Raw genomic sequence first — 14,449 nt, 5'->3', positions numbered from 1 at the left:
CGCCTTGGACACCGGCCATCCCGCGCCGCCCCGCCTTGGCCACCGGCCACGCTGCGCCACCTACATCCAACGCCCAGATTCCCTTGGATCCGCGCCACCCTGAACCGGCGACGTCCCACCGCCTTCCAACCGGGTAGCCATAGTACCCAACAAGCGTCGGCGCCCCTCCCGCCTTCCTCCATCGCGTCGAGGTCACCAGGCGTCGAGGCCGACCAGGACCGGCCATGGCCCCACCTCCTTCTGGTTGCCAGATCCGGCGACACCCCGTGGCCTTATGTTTGACGCTCCCTCTGAGGCGGGGACGGTCTCTGCCGCCCTCTCCTTCCCCTCCGCCAACCTCGTCCGCTGGATCTAGCAGCCCCCGCCCCCTCCCTCCGGCGCCCTGCCGCCGGATCCGGCCTCCCCGTCCATGCGACGGCTACCACGGGATGGCTGTCGGTCTCCCATGGCCTTCTCCCTTCTCTTTACTCACCAGCGGCTGCGCCCACAACTGCCCCACCATCCTCTTTGGGCCTCCTGTGGTCTGCTCCATCAAGCCATCGGTGGCGGCACCGTGCAGTCCACTGTGTGGGTGCAGCAGCACGCCCATTCCGCACCGTGCAGTCCTCCTCGTCTCCATCTGTCCCCTCTCTCCTCACCTCCCCTCCCACCGGTCCATGGCCAGCTCCACCGCAAACCATCCCCAGTTGCTGTCCAAAAGTTGTCCACGACGGTTGATGCAGTACAGCGGGCTCTTTCTGCATCTTCGACGAGATCCGCCATGTCTTCCCGACGAGCTGCCCCTCCTTCCCTTGCAGTCCAGGCGTCCCGGGCTTGAAGTGCACTAGGGCAAGCGATGTGGTTTTGTGCGTGTGGCCGTGCAGTTGGTTCGATCTTGCAGTGCGCTACGGCAAGCGATGCGGTTTGGTTTAACATATCAAAAGAGTTGGCAATTCAGTATTACTTGTTTGAGGTTCATTATTTATTTTGCCTCACTGAGATGTTCGCTTTTATAGTTTTATTCGGTGCAGGTCACTAAAAGGAAAGTATTATTGGTGGTCGCGGCGGCCCCATGGCCCCATGCGATTCAGTTGCCACTAGAGTTTCCTGCATAGTTTGCTTATTTTTGCTTCACCGCCGGCAAACAATCAAAAAGATTAGTGCACTACATGCTGCTGTTGTTTGTTCTTTTAGTCCAGTTTCATTATTTTTGCAGAGAGAAAGACTACCAGCAAAAAGAAAGAGGAAACGAGTGCAGTGCACACCCGTTTCAGGCAAAAAGGCAATGTAGTGCGCTGCGGCAAGAAGCTTACTTTTTGCGTTTTCAGAATTTGGACCTACACTTTGGTTGCATTTCAATGCAGTGCGGTTCCAGTTACCGAAAGGCCTCAGTAAAGAAAAGAAACAGAACGTCGTTGTTCATTTGAAGTTCATTTTGTTGTTTATGAGAAACTCGGAGAGAAAAAGGGTACTGCCTAGTGCATTTGAAGTTCATTTTGTAGTAAGAAAAATGGATGGTAATTTACATAAGCAAGTCTTTGCCTAGTGCAGTACAGTTGGGTACTCCGTCGTTGATTCTGCTATGTACTGGATGGCTGTGTAAAAATAATGAATGGATATGTATGTTTTGAAGCTCACTTTGTTCTCTCACGAAGTTCGCCATAAAACTCCTTCGTGGTTCACTTGGTGATCCGAAACAAAAGCACCTCGGAAAGCAGCTCACTTCTCGTTACATCTGGCGAGGGCGTGTGGTTCGGAAATGCAAAAGAATTTGCATTATTGCTATGTATGTGGAGAAAGAAAAAAAGACTATTTGTGTGGATTATTCAGTTTGTAAAATCTTTTCTTTGTAAAAGCAGTGCGCTCGTTGAATTAAAGAAGTACATTTTTTCAAACTATTGTAGTTTCATTGTTAAAAACTTTGTGATTCGCTCTATAAAAATATGTGTGGTTCTATATGCCAAATATTGGTAGTACACTTACCCGTTCATGTAGGCCGGTATCGCTAGTAAAAAGGATTATTGGAAACAGAAAAAACATACAGTTAATTGTCCTCAACCGTGTAGTCTAGAAATGCCTTTATACGTTTTTTGAAAACAAGAAGAAAAACCATGCAGCTCGCTTCAATTAAGGTCGTGGTCCACTTCTCCAAAAAAAATTAAACTGTACTTGTTCCTACAGGGTCGTGTGTTCAAAAAAAGTAAAATGCATCGGAAGTTGCAGTGCACTTCGTCGTCGCGTGCAGGTCACTACACTCCGCCTCGAGGTTTAGATGAAATTACAAAAGAGAAATATTAGCAAAAGAAAGTAATAATGCAGTTCCTTGTAGACATTGCATTGCGGTTTTCATTCTAAAGCAGTGCGGTATTCTGTCTGATGCAGTACATACCACGATTTTGGTGTCGTAAAAAAACAAAGTGTCCGCATTTCGTTGAAATCAAAACTGCTCTTAAACCGTAAAGAATTAGGGAGAGTGTTCTACATGAAAAAGTTGTTCCTCTTCGATATCTTTCCAACCGCGTATTGTTTGAATCATTCCGATCAGCGGTTTGCGAAAAATTCACGAAAAACGGCCGCTGCCACTCGTCATCCGCCGCACGATTTTCAAAATTAACTTAAAACCGTAAAGAATCTCAAAAATATTTCAACATATGAAAGTTGCGCCTCGTTCGTAGCTTTCCAACGGCGTATCACACGCCTCATTTCGACAAACGGTCCAAAAACTGGAGCGAAAACAGTACCAAATTTTTTAAAAAACTTGAAAAACAGAATTCCGCGATTTAGTAAATTTGAAACTGCTCTTAAATCGTAACGAATTAGAGAAAGATTTATATATGGAAAAGATGCGCCTCGATGATATCTATCCAACAGCGTATCATTTGATTCATTCCGATAAGCGGTTTAGAAAAAAACGCGAAAAAAATTCTCACTGCCACTCGTCATCCGCCGCACCATTTTCAAAACTGCTCTTAAACTGTGTGGAATCTCGAAAATGTTCAACATGTCGAATTTGCGCCTAATGCATAGCTTTTCAACGGTATATTACATGCCTCATTCCGATAAACGGTTAAAAATTAGAGCAAAAATAGTACCGAAAAAATAACGCATGCAGTTTTTTCCGACGAGAAGTTCACTTGTGTGAGTACTGCAGCACACTTGGTTCAAAGAATGACGTGCGCTTTTGTTCAGCGTGCAGTGCGAAAGTGGTGTGCAGAATAGTTATTCTGCTAATATTAGCAGAATAGACCGTCTATATATATATATATATATATATATATATATATATATATATATATATATATATATATATATATATATATATATATATATATATATATATGCCTCATTCCGGGTGTAGCTACTACCGGGTGTAGCTACACCCATTTCTCATATACTACCATGTGGTAGTATATACTCTACTTTATTATTTTTAGTATGTTTATATACTACATCTAAGATACTCCAAAGTGAGTTATATGAAAAAATTGCAAGTGAGGTCATGGTTTTATTGTATTTATGAAATACGTACATATTTGTACGCGAAATAGAGTATGCACAGAATATGATACATACTACCAAAAAAGTAGTATATATACTACCTAAACATTCTTATATACTACATACTACGTGTACATACTCTCCAATATGATAGATACTACCTAGAACGTATCAAAAAAAAGTGGGAGTAACTACACCCGGTAGTAAGAAAAATTTGTCCTATATATATATATATATATAATCGAATGTCTCACAACCACACCATTATTCACACATACCCATGTATATATATACAATTTTTCCTACATGTTGCCTTCAGAGCCAGTGGCATTTGCCTTGGTGCCTTCGGAGCACGATGACAATTGAGAGTGGTTCATTGGGGCGGTAGCTCGTAATAGAATTCCCCTTTGGGATTTATGACCCGGTCGAGCAAAAATCCCGCTATTTCTTCTTGAAGTTCTCGTATGCGCTCCTCTGGTAGGAGCTTCTCCCGCACCGATTCAAACTACTAAAAAGGAGATCAATATGCATGTGTATTAGTTATGTGACTAGATATCGACAATGATGTAAAAAATGTGAATATTGTTTTGTCAAACGTACCCATAGCTGTCTATCAGTTTTGCTCTTTTCGGACGTCATCATGCGAGTGTTCTTGAAAATGTAGTATGCACACACATTAGTCCCCAACGCCTGCTTCAGGGCCTTTACGAGAATAGAATTTAATCAGATAATAATTAATCAAGCATGATAATTAATGGTATTGAAACTAGAATTAAAGAGATGCATGGTAGCTAGCTAGTAGTACTTAATTAATTATACCTCGGGTCGAAACCAATACAACTTTTCTTTCCATTCGGCTGGAACCTCTTTCGAATTCCTGAACTTTGCCCAAGCCCTGCCCACCGGCAAAGAAAATGAATAAATGAGTTATTAAATAGTTGATATCAGAAAATGATGAACTAAAGAGGCCAACATATAGTTAATAATGATTGAAATTACCTGTCGACTATCCCCTTCACGATCGAGTAGTCTCTATTTTTTAAGTAGTGAGTCCAGTACTTCAACTGTTCCTTCGTCAACTATAATGATTAACAAGATCCAATGGTAATTGCATGCACACACATGTTTGCATGTCTTAATTAAGCGGGCATGTGCATAATACTCATCATTGGTAGTAATAATTATTAATATCTAGCTAGCTAGTAAGTAAAAACAAAATTTATAGTACAAGACAGTGTGACTCATAGGAAGTTGTAAGGAAGTAGTATATCTTCATTGGTATTGAGGCGCTTCAAGAACTCTAGCATGTTTTTCTCTACATCTTCTTGATACCATGGATATGTTCATGTTTCTTCATTAATGGTATTTGGTTCAATAAACCCAATGCCATAGCATCCAACTTTTTTCATTTCATACATCTTCATCCTGCATAAGACCACATAAAAGAATATAGTGAGGATAATTATAGGTAATTAATGATCAATCAATGAACACTACAGCTAGCTTGAGACTTAAATTACAGAAAGGAATCACTTACAAACAATAGCAACTGACGAGAGATTTGTCGAGTGCGTCTTGATTGAATAACTGAAATAGTTCTGAATACTCAACGGATAGAGCTACCTTATGGAAGTAATACTCTTCCTTGAATTTCACCATGAGGGACTCCCGATTGGTACTCTTGGTAATTTTTATGTACCAATCATGCAATTCATACATTCTCGTTGGGAGGTTCTTGACCTCCTCGGGCTTGACCAAAGGTTGGCCACGGACATATTTCCGTTTTATGTCCTCCTCTCTAAGCAGAGGCATGGGCTCAATCTCGAGGAATTGTCCAACAGTGATACCGAGAATTTTAGCCTGCCTTTTATGATCGTCGGTTATTACCAGCTGACCGGCGCTGGTACTCTCATGTGTTGGTACAACAAGCGGGGGGATCAATCGCGCCGCCTGTTTTCCTAGCTGGGGAATGGTTTTCCTGCATTTTTGGCTAGTTGCTTGGCTCGAGCTCGAGCTCGACTCCTTTTGTCGTGCTCGATGTGCCTTCCTAATTTGGCACTCATAGTCTGAGTCAACAGGCTTGGGAGCTGGTGGTTTAGCCATACGAATAAAGTGTTCAATCTTATCCTCGGGCACTTTCTTCCTTGGTGGTGGTGGCGGTTTTGGTCCAAAATGGGCGTCCACTTGGGCCTTCACTATGGCTTCGTTTTGCTTCTTGGTCATGTCGTAAGGCCTCTGCGGAAGAGGTGCGAGGCTTGGACCATATTGAAATCGCTTGCCTCTGCCTGTACCTCCTATACTACCTCGACTTGTAGCACTACGCATCATAGCTGCGGTGGCTCTCTTCCAAGATTGCTGAGGCAGGAGAGACGGCTGACGCGGTGTCGGACTTGGAGGAGTAGTGGCACATGTTCGTGGACTCGGAGGAGGAGGAGTGGCCTTACGCGTTGGCTGAGTTGAAGCAGGAGGAGTGCCCTCATGCGTTGACTAAGTTGAAGTAGGAGGAGTGGCCTCGCGCGTTGGCTAAGTTGAAGCAGGAGGAGTGGCATGAAGCTGTGCCGGACTAGGAGGAGTGGGAGTCGTCTGCTCCTCGTCACCTCCTGGGATGTCAAGCTCTAGCTGACGCAGTGTCGGTGGCCTTCGAAAGATTATGCAATCCTTTCTCCATAGGATGATACGATGTATGGCTTTTCCCAGTGTGTGCTCCTCGTCACCTCCAGGAATGTCAAGCGCTAGCCCCGAATATTGGTCTAGCACCTCATCAACCACGACACGAGCATAGCCGGCTGGAATCATTCTGCAATGGTAGGTTGCTCCGGGGGGATTTCTATAAGCAACGGCGTCAGCCGCCTTCACGGATATGTTCTTTATTTTGAAGTGTAGCTCACAGTTAGTGTTCTCCATGATGTCATCCACAGGGTATCTATCTATCAGTGCGTCGCCCGGGGCGGAACCCACGCTGCTTCTCGGCATGGATGGGGCGGTGCTATCCAATGTTGGATCATCCGCTAGCTGCTGCCGCTGCTGAGACCCCCTTTCCTGGCTAAGTTAGTCGATCTGCTGCTGATGCCGCTGCAATTTGAGTGCCAAGTCTGCGTGCGCCGATTCTACGCCTTGAAGGTGTTCTGCTTCCTGCTTCTTCTTCTTCTCCTCCTCCTACATCTTCCTTCTCGCACGGCTTCTGTAGTCGGCATTCCAGTCAGAAAAGCCCTCATACCACGGAATAACGCCCTTGCCTCCTATTCTTCCCGGGTGTTCAAGATTTCCCAGGGCGCGCGTAAGCTCGTCGTTTTCTCTGTTGGGCGTGAACACCCCCTCTCGAACTTCTTCTATTGCTTGAACTAACTTAACATCGGCTCCTTTAAGACATGCCTTCTTCGAAACCTGGCCTATCTTCGGGTCCAACGCCCCCCATGCGCATAGAACCAAGTTCTACACCTGGGGGTCCAGCTCAATGTAACTAGAGTGACCTGTGCAGCCAACATCTCTTGCTCAGACTTATCCCACTTAGGCATTGCCACCGCGTAGCCACCTGGCCCCAGCCTATGGAATTGCTCCTTTTTTGCGGCATTGGCCTTGTTTTTTCTGGACCATTCCTTAGATAATTCTGATTCCTTGAATTTCACGAAAGCGGGCCAATGTTCTCTTTGGTTCTCTAGTGTTCCCTTGAATTCTGGAGTCTTCTTTCCTACTTTGACGTAGTTATTCCATACAGTTTTCTTGTGGTTGTCGAATGCAATTGCCATCTTCCTAAGAGCAGTGTCCTTGACTTTCTCCACATCTGCAGCCGTGAAATGATCTGGTAGGGTGAAATGTTCCATGAGATTTTCCCAAAGCACAATTTTTGCTCTATCGTCGACAAAAGTAAGATCTGGACGGGGCTTTGATGGCTCTTTCCATTCTTGAAGGGAGATCGGGAGTTTGTCCTTCACAAGAACTCCGCACTGACGAACGAACTTGTTCGCAATGTTCTTAGGCGCTATTGGTTCGCCATTAGTTTTGATGGCATCGATGTTGTACTTTACGCCTTCTTCAACTTTTTGCCCGAGCCTCTCTTTCTGCCTGTAGAAGATTTCCTCGATCCTGAGGGCTGAAAGAAGAAAGATTGATTCGTTAATATATCTTCAAATCATTTAAAACATGTGAGATCATGGTTTTCACTTTCATTGAGATTTCGGTGAAATTCACTGAATTTCAGTAATTTCAGCAGACACTGAAATATTACGTTTCGGCCAAAATATTTCAGCAATTTCAGTATAGCATAACAATTCCAATATTTTTCAAAATATTTTTTATTTTTTTTCAAAATTTTAATTGAATTCAAGTGAATATTTCGGTCATTTGGCTGAAATGGAAACTGAAATCACTGAAATTCACTGAATTTCAGTGATTTCGGTTGGGGCTGAAATTTTTCTGAAACTGGAATTGAAAACCATGTGTGAGATCACCAGATGCATCCTTATATGAATATACCTCGCCGGTCTCTGTTATTTCAAGATCAACATTTTCTTCGCCATCATAATCATAGTCGTCGTCCATAACTTCATTAATTTGGTCGTCGCGATCGAATATCATCTCATCATCACCCTCCCCGGTATTGTTCAGATATTGGGAGTCATCATCTTCTTCATTTTGATGATCTGGCCCGCGAGGGGAGCGTATGATCTCGAACAGGGCCTCTTCTCCCTCTCTGCCGGTATTGTCCGCCATAGATTTTATTTAACTAATCCAAAAGAAATATAAAACAATTTAGTATTCATATTACAATGCATTCATAGTAACCATAGTACATATATGCATCGTCTCGAATAATATATAATCTCGAATACATCGTCTCGTATATTATATATCGAATACATCACTAGCTAGCTAGATAATAAAGATCGAATACTACAGAATAATCTAGGCCACTCGCGGTTCCTGAGGAGCGGGCGGTGGACACCCAAAGAGAAGGAACCATCACAAGTTGTAGCTCCGGTGATCTTCCCAAAGACTCTGCCATGTATTGGAAAACCTGACGTCCATAGCAGCCATGTAGCGACGGACGTGCTCGTCCTCCTCCCTAACACGGCAATGCACCACCTCCCGCGGGGCCGACTCCCTCCGCACCACCTCCGGCGGGGCCGACTCCCTCCGCATCGAAAGTGGCCCACGGGAATGCCACCAAAGGAGCTCAGGGTCGACGACGGGACCCGGGTTCCTCACCAAGTGGTGAGCCCCTGAAGATAGCACCTCCCAGTGCCAGCCCGGCGGAGCCTAGTCCCGGACATGGGTCCTCTAAAGTAGGACGTCATTGCGAACGGGTCGACGACGAGGATGCGGGTCGGGCATCATCGAGAACAAATACTATACACCGCAAAAGTAACAATTTTTAAATTATAAGAAACTAAAAACTATCATTTCTATAACATTTCTTTAACAATTTGAAATTAATCTAATTCATCTAGATAAACTAACATTTCCAAAATTTCTAACATTTTCTATAACATCTCTATATACTATTTGACATTAATCTAATCTAATTAATTAATTCATTTAAAACATTTGTATAAAAACAGAAAAAACTAAAAACTAAAAACTAAAAATAGGATCGTGTGTGTGCGTGCGCGCGCGTGTGTGTGTGTGCATGTGTGTGTGCGTGTGTGCACCTACGGCGCTGGCGTGCGAGGAGAGGGGCGGGGAGTGGGGCTCACAGCGCGGGCGAGGTCGAGGAGACGGAGACGGCAAGGCGAGGCAAGGTGACGGCGAGGCAGAGGGTACGGCGACAGACAGTGACGGGGACGGCGACAGGGATGGCGACGGGGGCGGCGACAAGGTGCAGCGGTGATGGCGACGGATGGCGACGGGGCCGGCGACGAGGGGCGGCGGCGACGGGGGCAGAGGAGAAGAAAAGCAGAGGGAGAGATGAGAAAATGATTTTTTTGAAGTGTTTTCTTATATAGAACACCCTTTAGTACCAGTTGTAGCCACCAACCGGTACTAAAGGGCTGTTTTGGCCAGGCGAAGCGGCGGGAAGCGCCCCCCCCTTTAGTACCGGGTGGTGGCTACAACCGGTACTAAAGACCCTCCCTTTAGTACCAGTTGGAGCTACCACCCGGTACTAAAGGGGTGTGCTGGCGTAGGTGCGGTGCGGGCAAGTTTAGTCCCACCTCGCTAGCCGAGGGGCGCCCGCACCTGTTTAAAAGCCCTCGCGCGGCTGCTCTCTCAAACTCCTCCCTTTAGCAGGCTTCTAGGCCTAACTCTACTGCTCTGCCTTGTGGGCCTACTAGGCCTTGCGGGCCTGCATCCTGGCCCAACTACAGGTTGGGTTACTAGTTGTATGCAGGACGCTGTGGCCCAGTAGGTGGGCTTTTTTATTTAGTTTTTGTCTCAAAAAAAATATTTTTTTCTTTTCTAATTTATTTATTTTTGTTTATTTATTTCTGAATATTTTTTCTTTAGGTAAAAAAATCACAAACTTTCTGTTAGTCCCAGTAGTTTTCAAATTTGAATAGTTTAAATTTGAATTATTTGACGAACTAATTTGTAGACGAAGTGCATCCAATTTTTGCACATCAAATTTCTTCGCGTTCCAAATGCCAAAACACATAAGTACCCTAACCCTAACTATTACAAAGATTCCCTCCGGTTTGTTCGAAGCAACACTTTCCAGATATATAAGTCCAGAAAGTCACTACAGAAGAAAGTGATGACGGTGAAGCCTATCACATCCCAGAGTGGGATATTTTGGTGTGAAACTTTTTCTTCGCGTGCGTCCCTTTGCGCCGTAACCATGGACAATCTTCATCATTTAACTGGATGCTCGGATCAATATTCACTGTGAATGGAGCAATTTCATGAAAATTTTCATAATCTTCTGACATGTCTGTCTTGTCATCCACTCCCACGATGTTTCTTTTCCCTGAAAGAACTATGTGGCGCTTTGGCTCATCATATGATGCATTTGCTTCCTTATCTTTTCTTTTTCTCGGACTGGTAGACATGTCTTTCACATAGAAAACCTGCGCCACATCAATGGCTAGGATGAATGGTTCGTCTGCATGCGCAAGATTGTTGAGATCCACTGTTGTCATTCTATACTGCCGGTCTTCCGTTACCCCGCCTCGTGTCATATTGACCCATTTGCGCCGAAACAAAGGGACCTTCATAGTTAAGTTCCCATATGTCCACTACAAGAAATATGTCAACTTATGACCTTCTGTCAGTGACCCTGGAAGAATTGGTCATAGATTTATGACCATTTGAGACCAATTGGTCAAAAGCTGTTCGAGGGGCTCCAAACCCTAAACCATTGCGACCATTTTGGTCAGAAAGGTCATAATTTCCTTACATGAAATGGTCATAAAGCTAACAGTGCTAGTCCGCTGCCTTATTTCTAGTTGTTAACGACCAATATAGATGGTCATAGCCTTGTAAATTGTGGTGGGTTGCTATGACTAGGCGCCACCTCATCAGTTTTGCCTATGTGTCATGTCCATGTGGCAGTTTTTGCCCTAGGTTGTGAAGCAACCTATATTTCTGTCATTCCCAAAATTCCCAAAAAAATCTCATAAATTCTTTGGGTCATATCTTCGTCAAATATGTAAAAACCTTCCTTGCCTAGTTCAAAAATAATTCAAAAATATTCATTTTCCTATTCTGTTCAGAGTAACAGTTCGTGAAGGAAGTACCACTTTGGCATGTCCAAATAGTATCCATTTTCTACAATGCTTTCCTATGCCCAAATAACCATCCTCCACCAAATGCCAGCTCAATCCATTCATTATTTTGAGCCGAGCTTCAACATTCGTATTTATGTCCAGTGTGGTGGTTTGCAAAGCAAGTACCACCTAGGCTCCTCCTTTTGAGCTGAAAATTTGTGAAAACGGTCTTCTTAGTAACTGATCATCCTCAGCCAAAACTCACGCCCATTAGCCATGTACATTTCCCGTACCGCTAATCAAACACTTGGCTGCTAATTCATGTTTGAGCATCGATTGGTCTCCTCGTGAGAATCTTATGTTGTAATTTTCTTCCTAGCACCAACCTGAGGAGTGCCCAACCCACTAGACATGCCTAGTCCGCCCAGAACACATGGCAACGCCACGGTCACGCGGTGACCACGCGGCGGGCATGCGAGTTTACGCGCTCTAGAGTTGGGGCCCTCGCCACCGCCCAAATCTCGACGTATCGCCACCAAACCATGTATTTATGATTAAATAGGTCCTTATGTAACTAGAAATGATTTTTGGAAAAAATAAATAGCAAACTATGAGGCAGCTGCAGCTCAAATTTGACCCGCTTCCAGCTGAATCGGCAGAAATTTGTCTTTTTCACGAGAGGTGGATAAGAAAATTTTACACCAGACCATTTTGTCAATTGTGCATTAAATATGGCCTAGTATTTTATAAAAATGATTTGGTCCAATTTTGCAACAATTATTTGGTAGTTCCTTCACAAAAAAACCTCCTTTCGGGCACTCGAAAAATGGAAAATGGTTTTTTCGTCCAACGAAAATGAAAACTTCCTTAGGCAACATTGTTTGCTATTCCAATATGCATCCTTGTGCACAATATGAGATCATTTGAACAAACTATGCCATGAATGTGGCCATAAGATTGATCATTTGGCTTGAAAGCCATGAATCTTCACACTTGATAGCTCATTTCTGAGAACACTTTTTTACAATAATTACCGTATTACAAGTTTATTATTTTTCCTGGAAACTTGGTAACATATAATGACACAATGCGAAGGTTTTCCAATTTTTTGATTTTTTTGAATATTTTATGCCCGTTTCAAAATGCGGTCAAAACGGCGAGCTTGACCGTTCCTAGCTAGTGGTTGAATCTTGGAAAACTTTTGGTGTTTCTCTGATTAAATAGATACTTATGTACCTAGAAATTATTTTTTAAAAAAATAAATAGCAAACTATAAGGCAACTGCAGTTCAAATTTGACCCGCTTCCAACTAAATCGGCGGAAATTTGTCTTTTTCACGAGAGGTGGATCAAAACTTTTTACACCCAACCATTTTGTCAATTGTGCATTAAATATGTCCTAGTATTTTAGAAAATTGATTTGGTCCAATTTTTCAACAATTATTTGGTAGTTCCTTCACAAAAAAACCTCCTTTCAGGCACTCGGAAAATGAAAAATGGTTTTTTTGTCCAAAGAAAATGAAAACTTCCTTAGGCAACATTGTTTGCCATTCCAATATGCACCCTTGTGCACAATATGAGATCATTTGAACAAACTATGCCATGAATGTGGCCATAAGATTGATCATTTGGCTTGAAAGCCATTGATCTCCATACGTGATAGCTCGTTTCTGAGAACACTTTTTTAAAATAATTGTCGTATTAGAAGTTTGTTATTTTTCCTAGGAACTTGGCCACATATGATGACGCAATGCAAAGGTTCCCCAATTTTTTTTTTTGAATTTTCTATGCCCATTTCAAAATGCGGTCAAAACGGCGGGCTTGACCGTTCCTAGCTAGTGGTTGAATCTTGGAATTTTTTTGGTGTTTCTCTGATTAAATAGATACTTATGTACCTAGAAATGATTTTTTAAAAAAATAAATAGCAAACTATGAGGCAGCTGCAGTTCAAATTTGACCCGCTTCCACCTGAATCGGCGGAAATTTGCCTTTTTCACGAGAGGTGGATCAAAAAAATTTACACCCAACCATTTTGTCAATTGTGCATTAAATATGGCCTAGTATTTTATAAAAATGATTTGGTCCAATTTTGCAAGAATTATTTGGTAGTTCCTTCACAAAAAAACCTCCCTTCGGGCACTCAAAAAATGGAAAATGGTTTTTTCGTCCAACAAAAATGAAAACGTCCTTAGGCAACATTGTTTTCCATTCTAATATGCACCCTTGTGCACAATATGAGATCATTTGAACAAACTATGCCATGAATGTGGCCATAAGATTGATCATTTGGCTTGAAAGCCATTGATCTCCACACATGATAGCTCGTTTCTGAGAACACTTTTTTAAAATAATTACCGTATTACAAGTTTATTATTTTTCCTGGAAACTTGGTCACATATAATGACATAATGCCAAGGTTTCCCAATTTTTTTGAATTTTTTGAATTTTTTATGCCCGTTTCAAAATGCGGTCAAAATGGCGGGCTTGACTGTTCCTAGCTAGTGGTTGAATCTTGGAAAACTTTTGATGTTTCTCTAATTAAATAGATACTTATGTACCTAGAAATGATTTTTGGCAAAAATAAATAGCAAACTACGAGGCAGCTGCAGTTCAAATTTGACCCGCTTCCAGCTGAATCGGTGGGAATTTGTCTTTTTCACCAGAGGTGGATCAAAACTTTTGACACCCAACCATTTTGTCAATTGTGCATTAAATATGTCCTAGTATTTTGTAAAAATTATTTGGTACAATTTTGCAACAAATATATGGTAGGTCCTTCACAAAAAAACCTCATTTCGTGCACTCAAAAAATGATTAAAAATAGCTAGAAATATGAAAAATGCATACAAATTGGTCCTAATCCATAAAATGTGGTCTTACTCTAGTGAAAGCTTGTGTGCTGCCCTTTTGCATAATATTTTTGATAGCTACTTCATAAAATCCCTCTATTTTTAGTATTTGAAAACTATTTTACATCACTGATTTTCTGAAACAATCGTAACTCTGTCCATGGATCGATGACATGGCGTCCATCCATCCATCCATCCATCTATCCATCCCACATCCATCCATCCATCTATCTATAGAAAAGAAGAAAAAAAGAAAGAAAAGGAGATACCCCCCACCCGCAGCCCAAACCCTAGCTCAGATCCCCTCCCCTCTCGCCCCCTTCCTCCCTCGTCCCCATCTCCTCCTCCCTTCCAGATCGCCGCTGCCACCTCCTCCTTTCCAGATCGCCGCATCCACCTCCCTCTGTCCGAGCTCCCGACGGCCATGGCCTCCCCCACGCCCTCCCCCACGCCCTCCTCCTCTCTCCCATCCCCTTCCCTCACC

The 14,449-nt window shown here is 43.1% G+C and overlaps 1 protein-coding gene across 1 annotated transcript in view; it reads left to right on the top strand.

The window, feature by feature from the left end:
* Nucleotides 1–14,449, top strand: part of LOC119360551 (cyclin-A3-1-like) — a 19,066-nt gene that overhangs the window by 2,842 nt on the left and 1,775 nt on the right. The window lies entirely within an intron of this gene.

Source organism: Triticum dicoccoides, chromosome 2B (genome assembly GCF_002162155.2).
Source record: "Triticum dicoccoides isolate Atlit2015 ecotype Zavitan chromosome 2B, WEW_v2.0, whole genome shotgun sequence".
Taxonomy (NCBI): domain Eukaryota; kingdom Viridiplantae; phylum Streptophyta; class Magnoliopsida; order Poales; family Poaceae; genus Triticum; species Triticum dicoccoides.
The sequence above is the reverse complement of the archived record's forward strand: the minus strand, read 5'-3'. Positions and strand labels throughout refer to the sequence as shown.